We start from the raw sequence: 16,995 nt of genomic DNA, 5'->3' as shown, positions 1-16,995 counted from the left end.
TTTGTGCCATTTCCCTTTGTCTTACTTTTCTTGTGCGCTTTTAATTGTAAATCTGTTAACTTTTTTACTGTCCCATTTTCTTCCCTTTTACTGGCTCTGAAATGACCTTAATGTGTCACAAGCGCCGTAATACCCTTAAATACAAAACAAACAACATTTTATATTATTACAATTTATATAATATCAACAATGTGATCAATGCCATATTACTTTCATTCCATGTTTCTTTTAGTCATTCAGTTCTTCATGTAAATTTCCTTTTTCAAGTTGCTTTCCATTTTTTGGTTTTGTCTTGGCCTTGGCTAAGAAGGAAAAGTCAATGTTGTGTACTGTTATAGTTTTTGTTTTGGAAATATTCTGTAACCATTTGAGTGCATCTCTTTTAGTTGGTTGGATCCTGTGCCTGTGTTTAGATGGGACTTTTAGATGATCTCAAACTGAGTACTTTGATGGTATGCTCTAGGAATCTGCTTCTCTTCGTTCTTTGAACCAGTCTCCTTTGTCTTACTTTTTCTTGGGTACTTTTAATTGTAGATGTAACTTTCTTTTTTTTTTACTATCCCATTTTCGTCCTTTCTACTAGCGCTGAAATGACCTAAATGTGTTGCATGCGCTGTAAAATCATTAAAAACAACCAACAAAATCCATCTGTAACTAACTGACCTTCATTGAGATAGATTAGTTTTGCTTGGATCGTATTTTGTTATATTTTATATTAAAATTTGTCTTCTTTTTGCCTTGAAATCATCGGAATAATTTACTATTTATCCATTTGGACTGAGTACTTTTATACACAGAAGCGATAGAAAATCCTTGGTGGGGTATTTTTTATGAGAGGCTATTTTTTCCTGTGTAAATCATCTCTTGGTGATACGTTTCATATCTATGTGTTGAAATATTTTATTCTTTTTTGTATGTGTCAATTTGTATTATGTATGCACTAGATATTGCTAGTAATTTTATAAATATATTTTCATTCGTGGCAAGATCCAGGTGAGACTGTGATTTTAGACTGGCTACAGTAGTACATTTCTTCTATCACTATCACTTACTTCTGCTTACTCTAAACCTATCGTCTACTGGGTGGGGTTCCTGACCTCCCATAGTGGGCAGGAAAGTACTTGCTGTGTCTTCTATCCCCCTATATCTATTTTCCAACTTGCTTTCTGTCTTTGTCTTGGAATGAAATTTCTTGAGTTTTGTCCTGGCCCTGGCCGGAGTCCTTGGCTGGGAGGGAAACAGTCAAATGCATAGTTATTGTTTTGGGAGATGATATTTTTTTCCTTGTAAATCATCTCTCTGTTATGTATTATTATATTTGTTATTTTCAATGTATAATGTAAGCATTTGAGTGTATTCCTCTTTGTTGGATTTTGTTCTTGTGTCCGGATGAGACTTACAGGTGATCTCAAACTAAGTACATTGGTGGTATGCTCTTGGAATATACATCTGATCCCTATTTGTCCCCAGTTCCCCTATGTCTTACTTTTTCTTGGATGCTTTAATTGTAATTCTAGAGAGCTGTTTTTGATTTTTTTTTTTTTTAATTGTTTTTATTTTTTGTTTGTTTTATTGGGGTTTTTTCAACTTTTGTGTTATTGGGTTTGGGTTGTTCTTTTCTTTTTGTTGTTTTTTGTTTCGTTGTTTTTCTTTGGGTTTTTAAAAAACATTTTCTTTATTTATCCTAGATTTCCATTGTTGATTACAAGTTGTGCAACCATATTTTTAGAATGCAATGTAACAATTGATTTTTTTTAATTTGATTTTTTATTTGCCGGGATCACGAAATTGTTGATATTATTATTTGGCCTTCTAAATTGGCAGCTTTTACTTTTTTGACATCATTTTTCATGAGAGACGTTATTGTTATTGTTATGATGTCGCAATTCTTTTTATTTTTTCTATTTCTGGAGTTGCTTTTTAATATAAAATATGTCATTATACATCCCATATGGGTCAAATAATTCCTTTAAGGGCTCTTAATGTCTCCTAGCATTGTGGGTTCTATTCAGTCCACATCCTTGCTATCTCTTTTATATTCTGATACTCCCATAGTGGGCAGGGAGGTACTGACTGTGACTTCTATCCCCCTATATGTTTTCCAATTTGCTTTCTGTCTTTGTCTTGGAATGAGATTACTTGGGTTTCTCTGGCCCTGACTGAAAGAGAAACAGTCAAATGCACTGTATTATGTTTTGTTTACACATTATATATGATTTGTAAACATTTGAGTGTGTTCCTCTTAGTGGAGACATGTGCTTAACGCCAGGATGAGACATTTAGGTGATCTCAAACTAAGTGCTTTGATAGTGTGCTCTTGGAATCTACATCTGTTTCCTATTTGAACCAATTCCCCATTGTCTTACCTTTTCTTGGATGCTTTAATTGTAATTCTAGAACTTATTACTATCCCATTTTCTTCCTTTTTACTGGCGCTGATATGACCTTAATGTGTTGCAAGCGCTGTAAAACCCTTAAAAACAAAAACAAACATTATATCTTTTCCTTGTTTTATTTTTTTGTGCTTTGTTTTTTGTTTTTTGCTTTTTACTGAAATGACCTAAAAGTGTTTCAAGCATCCTGACCAGTACTAAACAAGACATTTTTTCATCAATTGTCTCTGTCTTACCTTTTTAATATTTATATCTCGTCTACCTTTGCGTTTTAATGACCCTTGTGTGTTGCAAGTGCATTTAAACTTCTCAAAAACAAAATCGTTAACAAATGCTGTCGCAAGTGAACCCTGATTTGGTTTGTTTTGTTTTGTTTTTTCAATTATTTATTTACAAGAGACACACTTTTTAATGTTCCTTACCATCCTATGCTTTTGTTTTACATATAAAAGAAAGAAAATGATAAAAGAGCTATGATAGATCAAGCTTTTTTTTTTTAAAGAATAAGTTTTGAGCGTTATTGACTATATAATCCATATTTTGTAATTTGATAACATAACCAGTATCACAACATTGTGTGTATATGAATTTTATGTTTGTAACATCCGTTCTGTTGGCTTATTCCAGGTTTGTTTACAGCTATTTTGCCATGTTTTATTGGTGTGATACTTACTGTCAAAGTAAAAATGCTTTGTTTTAATGAAAAAAATAGTTGTATTTGTTCTTAATTTCACCTGTTCGAAGGCAATGATGATTAGATAGTGCTGGGTGGGGTTCCTGACCTCCCATAGTGGGCAGGGAGGTACTTGCTGTGTCTTCTATCCCCTATATCTGTTTTCCAACATGCTTTCTGTCTTTGTCTTGGAATGAGATTACTTGGTTTTGTCCTGGCCCTGACCGGAGTCCTAGCTGGGAGGGAAACGGTCAAATGCATAGTTATTGTTTTGGGAGATCTGTATCTGTATCTGTATGGTTGGCGCTGAAGAAACCAATGGTCTGGTTGTATTTCAGCGGCCTCCTGATTGGGCGCGGGCCCATGTCAGTCGGGCCTTGAAATCGTTTAGGTGTGATGCCATGATGATCAGTTCATCCAGCCCATTCCACTCTGAGATAGTTCTAATGAAGAAAGAATTTCTGTAGTTTTGTGTTCTTGTCTGTGGGATTTTGAAGCAGTTCGAATTGTTTGTGGCGTGTCTGTCAATGGGGTTTTCGGTTATGTGGTTGGTGAAAGTGAGTGCTCGGATTTTTCTTTTGTTTGGTCATGGCGTGAAAAGGAGTCTGCCTTTATTGATGGTATTTGATCTGTTATTATCTTGAACATGAATGACAGACGGGTTTCTTTTCTTCTTTGTTGGAGGCTGATGAGATTTCTTTCTTCTAACATTTTTGTCATGCATCCTGGGGTTCTGCTCTTATAGTTCCCAGTTATGAACCGGGCGCCTTGTCTCTGGACTTCTCAAGTTTTTGAATATCCTCTTTCAGGTAGGGGTCCCAGGCAACTGCTCCGTATTCCAATTGTGATCTCACAAGTGCGAGGTAGGTGTTTTGTTTGCATGACGTTGGGGCGTGGCTAAGATTTCGGCGGAGAAACGCGAGGGGGCAGCTTGCCTTTTGGGTTATTGTGTTAATGTGTTTCCCCCATTTCAAGTCCTTTGAGAAGGTGATGCCAAGGTATGGGTTATCGTCGACTTGTTTCAGGACGGTGTTGTTTAACTTGTAGGTCTCATTGTACTTTGTAGCTGTGCTGAGGATGTAGCATTTGTTTGCGTTAAATTTCATTCCCCAATCATTAGCCCACTGTTCGAGACTATGAAAGTCCTCTTGTAGCAATTTTTGATCATTTGCAGATTTTATTGGTCGATATATTAGACAGTCATCGGCGAATAACCTAATCTGAGATTTTACTCGTAGAGGTAGGTCATTGATGAAACAAAGAAATAGTATGGGTCCTAGCACCATTCCCTGTGGTACTCCTGATATGACTGGACATTCATCCGATGACGTGCCGTCTAGGACTACTTCCATGGTACGTTTTCTGAGGAAATTACAAAGCCATGTATGTAAAGAGCCACGAATTCCGTAATTTTCTAGTTTCTGCAGGAGTTTTTGGTGGGGCACAGTATCAAATGCCTTGGAAAAGTCGATGTCTGCCTGAGTGTTGGCATTCTGGAGTCTCAACAGGTCGTTTACAGTTATTAGGAGTTGGCTTTCACATGAGTATCCTTTGCGAAACCAGTGGTTCAGGTCAGTTAGGATGTCATTGTTCTCAAAGTGGTTCATCATGTTCTTACAGATTATATGTTCTAATAGTTTGGATATTACAGACGTCAGTGAGATTGGACGGTAGTTCTCTGCTTTATGTTTGTTGCCTTTTTTGAATACAGGTGCGATGTTTGCCTTCAGCCAGTCATTAGGGAGCATCCCGGTGTCGACCGATTTTTGGAAAATTATGCATAATGAGGTGGCCAAACTCTCAGCACACTCCTTTAGTACTGTGTTGGGGATGTTATCTGGACCTGACGCCTTAGATGGATCGACGTTTTTCAGCAACTTTTCAACTCCTGAGATGTTTATGTTGATATTAGTAAGAGATTGGTCACACCTATGTGATGTCGGTGGGGTGGTTGTATCGTGTGGATCATGGGGGGTAAGGACAGATTTAAATTGATCCAAGAGGATCATTGCTTTATCCTTCCCCTTAATGTACAGGGTTTCATTTTCTTTCAATGGGGCTACACCAATGGAATCGTTTTTCTTGCTTTTTATGTAGTTCCAAAATGGCTTGGTATTGTTTGTTTCAAGTCCTTTTTCTATGACATTGTTAATGTGCGTCCATTCTGCTTGCCTTATTTCACGCCTACTTTGACGCTGTAAAACAAACGATTTGTTTGTATCCCAGGTTCCGCTCAGTTTAGCCCGCTTGAATGCTTTTGCTTTGCGTCTTAGTAGTGCTCGTACTTTCCTGTTCATCCACGGCGGCGTTCTTGTATTTTTATGTACTTTTTGGGGAATTGACTCCTTGATTGCACTGAGTAGGCAGGACTGAAAATGGCTCCACATTTCATTTACATCCATGCCGTTTTTGTGCTGTTCTGTGATCTCTGATGACAGTCCCTCGATTCGTTTTCGTAGTGCGGCCCAGTTGGCCTTTTTGAAAGGTATCGTGTTTTGGCGGGTTGGTTCATATAATTGGGGTTTAGTGTGGTTTCAGTAACAACGCAGGCATGATCTGATATCCTGGTTGTGATGTTGTTGAATGGATCAGTGATGGATTGGATACGAAAACAAGATCTAAAATATTGTCACCGCGTGTGCATTCTTCGTGAATTTGTGTGAGGTGCGCTCCTGCTGTAATGTCGATGAGGCTTTGTTGTATTGCACGTTGTGGGCAGACAGATAACGTTTTTGAACTGTCCCAGTTTATACCAGGACAGTTAAAGTCTCCTGTTAGAATCATTGGGTTTGGAGTTTTTTCTGAGTTGATTATTTCAAGCGATTTTTGCAGTTCTACGATGTCAGTTTCGTTTCGATGGGGCATGTAGAACGATCCAACGAGGATGTTTTTATGGCCTTGGATTTTAACGCTTACCCAAATTATTTCACGGTCAGTTTTGAACTTTGTTTGCTCACAGCCTGTGAGCTTTCTATCAACGAGTATGAATACTCCACCTCCCGGTCGCCTGGTCTCATCGTCTTCATTTTCACTTCCTTCATCTTCTGCCTCTTCTCTAGGTAGTTTTCTGTCATTTCGGAATACCTCGTATTCTTTGGGGAAGATTTCACATGACTTAATATTGTCATTTAGCCACGACTCTTGTCCACAATATCTGGTTCATGTTTGTCAATGAGTGCACAGAATTCAGCCCGTTTGTGTACAATGCTGCGACAGTTCACTGTTAGAATTTTTAGATTGTTATTAGTAGAATTTAAATTATTGCATTTTAATTTGACTGAGTTGTTGTTGATGATATTTTTTTCCTTGTAAATCATCTCTCTGTTATATATTATGTTTCTTATTTTTAATGTATAATGTAAGCATTTGAGTGTATTCCTCTTTGTTGGATTTTGTGCTTGTGTCCGGATTAGACTTATAGGTGATCTCAAACTAAGTACATTGATGGTTTGCTCTTGGAATCTGCATCTGATCCCTATTTGTTCCCAGTTCCCCTTTGTCTTCCGTTCTCTTGGGTGCTTTAATTGTAATTCTAGAACCTTTTACTATCCCATTTTCTTCCTTTTTACTGGCGCTGATAATGTGTTGCAAGCGCCGTAAAACCCTTAAAAAAAAACGTGTGTTAGTGTGATAGTGTTCTTTGGTAGAGTGTCTCTTAGAGAGTCCCCTTTGGTTGAGTGTCTCTTAGAGAGTCCCCTTTTCAAGTAACATTTCATAATTTAAACCTAAACATCTGGGTGGGGTTTTCAGACCTCCCGTAGTGGGCAGGAAAGGGGAAGTATATACTGTGTCTTCTATCCTCCTATATCTATTTTCCAACATGCTTTTTGTCTTTGTCTCTTGGTTTTGCCCTGATCGCTGCTGGATACCCTGGCTGTGAGGGAGTCAAATTTTAATGTATAGTTCAAGTTTTGGGAGATGATATTTTATGTCTTAAAATCATCTCTGTTATACACTGTATTATTTTTTATTTTACATATCTATGATTTATAAACATTTGAGTGTGTTTCACCTAGTGGGGATCGGTGCTCGTTTCAGAATGAGACTAAGGTGATTTCGGTAAGAGAAGGCTCTAGTTAGACTAAGTTTTGAAGCGACTTTTTTGGGGGGTCGTCGATTGCTCATACGGTAGAGTCACGATCTCCCCAGCCAGGTGGAGTTGTCGTACCAGTAAGGTCACGAGCCCCCATCGCCGCCGCAAAGTTTTTATTCTCTGTTGTCTTCTGGCATTTACCTACTCACTTCATTTCTTGTTATTATCCTTTTCTTATGCAGTGCACTGGCCTAAAAATGTCACTGGGTGGGGGGATCCTTTGACCTCCCATGATGGGCAGGAGGTCACTTGCTGTGTCTGTCTTAGTCTTGGAATGAGATTGCTTAGTTTTGCTCTGGCCCTTGCTAGAGTCCTTAGCTGAGAGGGGAACAATGAAATGTTTAGTGTATTAGTTTTGGGAGGTGATTTTTTTCTTCTTGCAAATCATCTCTCTGATTGCTAGTTATATTTCCTGTGTTGGATATATTCTGTAAGTATTGGAATTTACCCCTCTCAGCGGGATCCTGAGCTGGTGTCGGGATGAGACTTTTGGGTGATCTCAAACTAAGTACATTGATAACGTGCTCTTGGAATATTCGTTTGTTCCCTATTTGAACAAATTCCCCCATGTCTTGCCTTTTTCTTGGGTGTCTTCACTTGTAATTCTAGAATGTTTACACTATTCCATTTTCTTCCCTTTTACTGGCGCTATGTATTGCAAGCGCCTTAAAACCCTTAAAAACAAACATGCCACTTAACGACTCACTTCCTTTGGCGTTTTGCCTGTTTTTTGTTTGTTTTTGTTTTTGTTTTTTTACAGTCATCTTCCAACCGGTAAGTCTCAAGTTCAATTCTGGTCAGGCAGCGCAAAGTTGAGTCATTGGAAAACTCTTTACTCACATTCTCTCATGCACTCAGGGGTAAATGAGTACTTTGTCGATTACAGCGTTATCAGAAAAATTGTAATAGCGCCTAACAGGTGTTATGTCTCGTCCTACATGTTGAATGTTGCTGTTGGCTTGAGACCCCTTGTAAAACGCTTTTAGTTTTAGTCAAGGTTAATACATCAGGCAATTCCTCACGCTTATCGTTGCGATTTGTTTAAGCCACGTATTGCATGTCAGTTATGTGTTTGTATCTGGCGCGAGATTCAATAGGTGATTCATTCAATAGTTCCATGCTCATCATGTTGCATCTTTTTGTTTTAAATTAATTAAAGTTTAATTCCATGGATGACCATCATAAATGAGGATTATATTGTGTTCAAGTGTCGTCTTCAAACTGCTTTGGATTATCTAGGCCTACTTTGTTCGATTTAATTAAATGTAAACAGGAATAATGGCATGAATTTGATTCTTTCACTTGTTCCATTCTACACTACACCTACGCATTCTTTGTTAACATTGATGGCAATCAACGCGTGATGCTTGTGATTATATAAATAAATAAATAAAGAATTTATATAGCGCATTAACATCCACGTTAATAGTGCTCTGCGGCGCTTTACATAATAAAAATGTTTAAAAAACAAAACAAAACCAAAAAAAAAAAAAATCATGACACTACATAAACATAAATACAGAAACAAATACAAAAATCCAAGCAAGATCTACACATTATATGTGGGTGCGAGATATGATTGGCTTTGTTTTAGTTTTAAAATTGATTATCTGGTATAAAATATTGTTTGTGTTTTGTTTTTAAGGGGTTTACGGCGCTTGCAACACATTTAGGTTATATCAGCGCCAGTAAAAAGGAAGAAAATGGGATAGTAAAAAGTTCTAGAATTATAATTAAAGCACCCAAGAAAAAGTAAGACATAGGGGAACTGGGAACAAATAGGAATCAGATGTAGATTCCAAGAGCATACCACCAATATACTTAGTTTGAGATCACATATAAGTCTCATCCGGACACAAGCACAAAATCCAACAAAGAGGAATACACTCAAATGCTTACATTAAACATTGAAAATAACAAATATAATAATACATAACAGAGAAATGATTTACAAGAAAAAAAAAATATCATCTCCCAAAACAATAACTATGCATTTGACTGTTTCCCTCCCAGCTAGGACTCCGGCCAGGACCAGGACAAAACCAAGTAATCTCATTCCAAGACAAAGACAGAAAGTATGTCGGAAAACAGACAAGGGGATAGAAGACACAGAATGTACCCCCCTGCCCACTATGGGAGGTCAGGAACCCCTCCCAGGTATAAAATATTGAACATACATCGAATTATTTGTAAAAAAAAAAAAAAGGCTTTGCTAATGGCGGATATATTTTTCAAGCCATGGCCATATTATATAAGTCATAAGATATTCATGTTTCCCAAACAAGGCCGGAAAAATCGGGATTAGGTCGGGAATATGATCATTTTCTTCCCGGTTTTGGGTAGATGGGTCTGGAAATGGTCGGGAATTTGTTCAGGTCAATTTCAACTCTACCTCCACCAAATCATCATCACTACCGGCACTACTGCAACCACCACCACCACCATCAAAACCATCATCTTTATCACCAACACTACTACAACCACCACCACCACATCATCATCATCACTATCTTCACTACTGCACCTACCACAATCTCATTATCATTATCATCATCACCTTTGCTGAAACAATCGCCGTCATCAGCATCATGAGTTCCACAACACCACACCATTTCCTCTAAAAAGTTGGTTTTAAAATGCTGATCTGGAACTTCCAAATTCAGCGGAAAATTTCTGAGAAATTCCAAAAATCCTGGAATTCCACGGAAGACTATCATCACTGAGTGTAATGGTGGCATATGCAGGTGAACTATCAATTCCTTCAACCGGCAAGACCTGCCTAGAAATTCTCATTCGCCGGCATTTCCGGCGTACACCGGCAAACTTTGACCCATGCACCATCCTCATCATTATCACTCCTACTGCAACAACTACCACATCATCATCACTACCACCACTACTGAAACAACCGCCACATCGCCATCCTTCACTACTACTACCACAACACCACATCATCATCATCATTATCATTATCACTTCTACTACAACCACTACCACATCATCATCATCACCCTTATTACCACCACTGCTGCAACCACCACCACCACATCGTCACCATCCTTACTACGACCATTACTGCAACCACCACCACCACATCATCATCACTAACAACATTATTGCAACAACCACCGCATCGCCATCATCATCATCAGCATCACTACCGCCACTCCTGCAACCACCACCGTACCGTCATCATCATCATCACCACAACTTCAACCACCACCACCACATCATCAGTTATACACCTTACTATTTATATCTATTACTATTACGTCTGAAATCCTTTTTAAAATTTACTGGGTGGGGTTCCTGACCTCCCATAGTGGGCAGGGAGGTACATACTGTCTTCTATACTATTCCCTTTTATGTTTTCCAACATGCTCTCTGTCTTTGTCTTGGAATGAGATAACTTGGTTTTGTCCTGGCCATGGCCGTAGTCCTGGCTGGGAGGGAAACAGTCAAATGCATAGTTATTGTTTTGGGAGATGATATTTTTTTCCTTGTAAATCATCTCTCTGTTATGTATTATTATATTTGTTATTTTGAATGTTAATGTAAGCATTTGAGTGTATTCCTCTTTGTTGGATTTTGTGCTTGTGTCTGGATGAGACTTATAGGTGATTTCAAACTAAGTACTTTGACAGTGTGCTCTTGGAATCTACATCTGTTTCCTATTTGAACCAATTCCCTCTTGTCAGACCTGGATGCTTTAATTGTAATTCTAGAACTTATTACTATCCCATTTTCTTCCTTTTTACTGGCACTGATATGACCTACATGTGTTGCAAGCGCCGTAAAACCCTTAAAAAAACAACAAAAAAACATAGGTGATCTCAAACTAAGTACATTGATGGTATGCTCTAGGAATCTACAGCTGATCCCAACTTGTTCCCAGTTCCCCTTTGTCTTACTTTCTCTAGGGTGCTTTAACTTTAACTGTAATTCTAGAACTTTTTACTATCCCAATTTCTTCCTTTTTACTGGCGCTGATCTAACTTAACTTAAATGTGTTGCAAGCGCCCTAAAACCCTTAAAAACAAAAACAACTTTTTAAAATTTGATAGTTTTTCCTCATTTTGTGGAGTTTATTGGTCATGATAATGATATGGGTCTGGAAAAGGTCTGGAATTGTTGTTACTGCTGAAGTTGTGGGACCATACATTTCTTAATCCTTATCTATGCATGTAGAGTCGAAATATTTTTTTGTGTTTGGTAGTTTTGGGAAGGGTGATTGTTTGTTTTTGTTTTTAAGGGTTTTACGACACTTACAACACATTAAGGCCATATCAGTGCCAGTAAAAAGGAAGAATGGATAGTAGAATTACAATTAAAGCATCCAAGAATAAGGCAGACAAAGGGGAATTGGTTCAAATACGGAACATATGCAGATTCCAAGAGCACACTATCAGTGTACTTAGTTTGAGATCACCTAAAAGTCTCATCCAGACACAAGCACAGGTCCCCACGAAGAGGAATACATCATCAGTCAGCTGATCCTGCGTAGGACGTTGCTTCCCGAACTTTCTTGCGAAACAGATTACGGTTTTCCGCCAGTCTACTTGCTTGAGTTGCTGTCATTCCCAGCCATTCACATATATCTTGTTCCCAGCTTCTTGTTGGTCTACCTCTTCCTCTCTTGCCGTCTACCCTTGTCTGCAGAATGTGCTTTTCTAATGATTCGTGGCGAGTCGTGTGGCCAAAATAGTTTAGTTTCAATTTCTTTACAGTTTGAAGAAGAATTGGTGATTTTATTCCGATCCTTCTCAGGACTTCTTTGTTTGTTTGTTTTTCAGTCCATGATATTCTGAGTATTTTTCTGTAGCATGCCATTTCAAAAGCTGTGATCTTTGTGCTCTCTGCTTTGCTGATAGTCCATGCTTCGCATCCATATGTTGCAGTTGGGAAAACAACACTTTTGAGGATTTTGATTTTTGTTTGAATGCACTGCCCTTTCCAGATATTATTCATCTTTTCTAGCTTTGATCTTGCCATTGCTAGTCTCCTCCTGATCTCTGGGGCCGATTTCCCGTTGTACTCAATCCTGGCTCCAAGATACTCAAATGTTTTCAAATCATATAATACATAAACAAAACATAATAGAGTGCATAACAAAAAGATGATTTACAAGGAAAAAAATATCATCTCCCAAAACTAACTATACATTTGTTTTTTTGTTTGTTGCTTTAGGTCTCTTCCAACACAATTGAGGTTATATGAGAGACCGCTGAAACAAAAAAACAAGCAATCTAACAAAAAGTGTACAAATGTAAATCAAAATCATAACCTAAAGATATCATAAGCTAAATTATAAATAACCAAGAACAAACAGGCAGAAGATTTACAGAAAAAAAATATCCCCTGTCAAAAATACAATCACAAACCAAAGAAGCAGGATAGGCTAGTAAAGAGAAGAAGAAACAACATCACTATCGGATCGTACACCCATGCGAACATCATAGGTATATGATTCAAGGGTGATGCTCCCATCCAACCACCCGCTAACTATACATTTGACTGTTTCCCTCCCAGCCAGGGCCAGGACAAAACCAAATAATCTCATTCCAAGACAAAGACAGAAAGCATGTTGGAAAACAGACATAGGAGGATAGAAGACACAGCATGTACGGGAAGGGTGAGGAATAGGATAGAAGAAGAAACAGATACTGGCGGTCAGGAGGATTAAGTTTAAGGGAGGGGTGGGGTGTGGGCACCCTAGACACTTGTGACATATTTTTGAAAAATTCCAAACAGCAAGCAAAACATATTACCATTTTTTAAAATTATTTTTATTCGTATCGATATAATTCAGTCACCAATCTTTATTTATTTATTTATCATATTTCAATAATAATGTTAGTAACGCCAACACTTCCATGATGACGACAGTTAACGATAACATTAGTTCTATCACATCTTATATAACAACAAACACCCTTACTGACACAACCTGGCCCCGCTCTCCTGGTAGGGGTTTCCACGTATAACATATGAGAAATAAAAATAATATGATAAATGGGAATTTTATGTTTTTAAGGTTTTACGGCGCTTTCAACACATTTATGTCATTGCAGCGCCAGTAAAAAAGGAGAATATATATGTAGTGAAAAAATTCTAGGATTGCAAGTTAAGATACCCAAGAGAAAGAAAGATAACGGGGAATGGTTCAAATAGGGTACATGTGTAGATTCCAAGAGCACACTATCAGTGTTCTTAGTTTGAGGTCACCTAAATACTGACACAGGCTCACATTCTTACTAAGAAGAACAAAGTCAAATGTTTACAAGTCATGTTAAACAAAAGTAATACAGTACATAACAGAGAGATGATTTACAAGAAAAAAAAAATATTTTCCAAAACTCACATTTATTTCCCAGCCAAGGCCAGGACAAAATCAAGTAATCTCATTCCAATACAATGACAGAAAGCATATTGGAAAACAGATATAGGGGGATAGAAGACACAGTAAGAGCCTCCCTGCCCACTATGGGAGGTCAAGAACCCCACCCAGTAGGAATCTTTAAGATTCACACAAACTATATTTGAATAGTCGATTGTTCAAGAAAAACAAAAACGATCCAATAAAATTGAACAAACTCGAAGAAAAATGGATGGATGGCCAGCGTAGTTAAAACAGACTTCTCATAACAAATTCATCAATAGTAAAATGTTAAATGAACTAAAAACAGGACACGTTTCAAACATTGCATTTTTTTCTGCTAGAATACATATAAACGTTGAAATTAATCTTTGTTTTTAAGGGTTTTACGGCGTTTGCAACACATTTAGGTCATATCAGTATCAGCGCCAGTAAAAAGGAAAGTATGGGATAGTTTAAAGTTCTAGAATTACACTTAAAGCACCCAAGAAAAGGTAAGACAAAGGGGAATTGGTTCAAATAGGGGACAGATGGAGGTTCCAAGAGCACACTTTCAAAGTACTTCGTTTGACCTAAAAGTCTCATCCAGACACAGGCACAGGTCCCAGCTATGAGGGATACACTCAAATATTTACAAATCATATATAACATGTGAACAAAATAATACAGTGCATAACAGATAATTTACAAGACAAAAAATATCATCTCCCAGAACTCTAATTATACCTTTGACTGTTTCCCTCCCAGCTAGGGTATAAGATAAGGCCAGGGCCTGGACAAAACCAAGTAATCTCATTCCAAGACAAAGACAGAAAGCGTGTTGGAAAACAGTTATAGGGGGGTGGAAGACACAGTAAGTGCATCCCTGCCCAATATGGGAGGTAAGGAACCCCACCCAGGAAATTAATCTTTATTTGCTTATCCCCTTGTCCATTAATATGTTTTGATTCAATAAAAACGCCACCTTGTCGTGCCAATAAAAGGATGGAAATTAGAATATGTTGTGTTAAAAGCGTTTTCTTAAATAAGTAAAACTAAATGGTAGAAAATATGACTAAAAAATAGATTGGCAACTTTGGGTTGAAGCAAAGTCAAACTTACTCTCAGTTTAGTCTCTTGATGGAATTGCAAGCTAAGATACCAGCACAAGTTCAATAGAAAAGCTTCGAATTTAGCAGTATGTATCAGATAAAAAGCTTATCTCAGCAAATAAGAATGTAGTGGCGGCGGCAGTTGTGATGATGATGTAATAGCAATAACAATAATAGTCTTGTTTTTTAAAGGTAAGTTACACAGAACAACGATATGATACTGATACTACATTTTACAGTGTTCATAAAGTGTTGGTACACATAGTTATAACATATTATTTCTTTACAAAGTAAATTCAATTGGGATTAATATTTTTACAACACGTCACCTTTTCTTAAAATGAAGAAAAATATCTTTCAGTCAAATCTCCACAAACGATGTCCTGATTAAATAACAATAGATAGTATAGTATTAGGTTTGCCCAGAGTTTGTGGACACTCTGTATTTCTCAAATTATATATGTCTGTTGTCTGCATTGTACTTTGTTTTTAAATTGGAATCATTTGTATAGTTAGCTCCAAACAACTTCACGCAGCCATTCATTGCTCCGGGCAAAGAACCTTATTTTGAAATTAGGCAAAATGCTCAGTTTGAAAAAGTGTAGTCGAACTATTTAAACTGATCTACTCTTTAAGAACATAAAGTTTTGAGTGAATATGGTCCAAATTCGATAAGAATTGTGATTCGACCATTGTGTGCACATGTCAATAAACGTTCAACTCAACGGCTAATTTTGCTTTTCCAAATGTGTAAATGAGCCCTGAAACAAAATAATTCGCATCATATCCGTGGGAAGCCAAAGGAGAAAATGAGTTCATCCACAAATGCTTCTCATATTTTCTTATATATTTTTTATTTTTAATTTATCTCATCATAAATGGAAAGTGAAAATCAAAAGATACGATTTCTGAATTACCTACAAAGAACTCAAGCATCTGCTCTGGCACAAAAAAGCGCAATTTAACGTTATCCCATGTCCTTCCAAGTCAACTTGCCTTTTTTTATTCTGTTATTCAAAAGAGTTGTGACATGTCGTTATGTCATTTCAGCAATTTCTCTATCTTATAATCCTTCAATAAGACAATATGCTCAAATCTAGACTTCTACATCTACGCAAAAACAATTTTTACTGATGATTTTCACTCTCTCTTTCATATTTTCAAGATAAATACTTTTAAAAACTACTATAACGCAGATAGGCTCCTAGGGACATCACATTATTTATAAAAAATACACTTTATATAAATTATTCACGGCATCAATACATAAATATATCATTTTAAGTTATATTTTCATTTTGAATTTCACAAATATCATTTGATACGATTTTAGTGTATGTGTTTGTGTGTGTGGAATACATGACTGCCTTCCCTTATCTACACATTGGCAGAATCATAAACCTGAAAAAGAGGAATTTAAGATGAAAAAAGCAAAATCATATACTGAAGCTATGATTTGTGCCAGTTTTGAGCAAACCGGAATTTTAATGTTTGTGGGAAAAAATCTTAAAATATATCACGCTATGCAAAGCTTATTTGCTTTATAGTTTGAAAATAACTACAAATTCAACTTCTGTGTAAATCTTGCCTATCTCATAGAAATTCTAATTGGCAGAATTTGACTGAGATCTGCGCAATCATAATGATAGACAATGATCTCAACGATGATTCTCCCAAATGCAGAATAGTAAGCAGCTCTAAAAATTTGCTTTCTTGATATTAAACGATTTGTACCAGGAAGGGGTATTTATTTAAATTATTTGAATTACATATTGATTTATTTCATTTGTCAATAAGTTGGTTATAATCCTTGGGTGACGTGCACGTATTTGCAGGTCTGATAACCCAATTTATTATGGGCTCATTGTTGTAATGGAAATCTCAAAAAATAATGCAAAGTATTATCCATTACCACAACGTTAAACAAGACCAATAAGTGCCTTCAGATGTCAGACGTACATGTGCACATCACCGTTGGTGAATTTATTTAAATCATTTGATTTAAATATTGATTTATTTCAAATGTCAATAAGTTAATAATAGTCCTTTCTCAACACACAATACACACAGAATATCTAACATTGAAGCCCTTATAATATTTCCATAAAATAAGGTAGTTCCCAGATCAGTCAGAGCAAATAGTTTTTTTCTCTGCCGTCTGTCTGGGTTTTTAAATAATGTATTCATGTTTTAATTGGGGTATTTTTGTTTGCTAAAGAACGGATTTGAGCCACAAACGTTCAGTGTTCGGTTTTGTTGTTTTTTTGGGGGGGGGTTTTTTGAAACTGCTATATTTATTTTTGTTTATTCCTCTATAATTGTCGTTTATTTAAATTAGAAAAAGAAACAGTCCTAAAACTGTTCCTTGA

This window comes from Berghia stephanieae, chromosome 6 (genome assembly GCF_034508935.2).
Source record: "Berghia stephanieae isolate SIO BIC M18660-M18661 chromosome 6, UCSD_Bste_1.3, whole genome shotgun sequence".
NCBI classification, from domain to species: domain Eukaryota; kingdom Metazoa; phylum Mollusca; class Gastropoda; order Nudibranchia; family Aeolidiidae; genus Berghia; species Berghia stephanieae.
Note: the sequence above shows the minus strand (reverse complement) of the source record.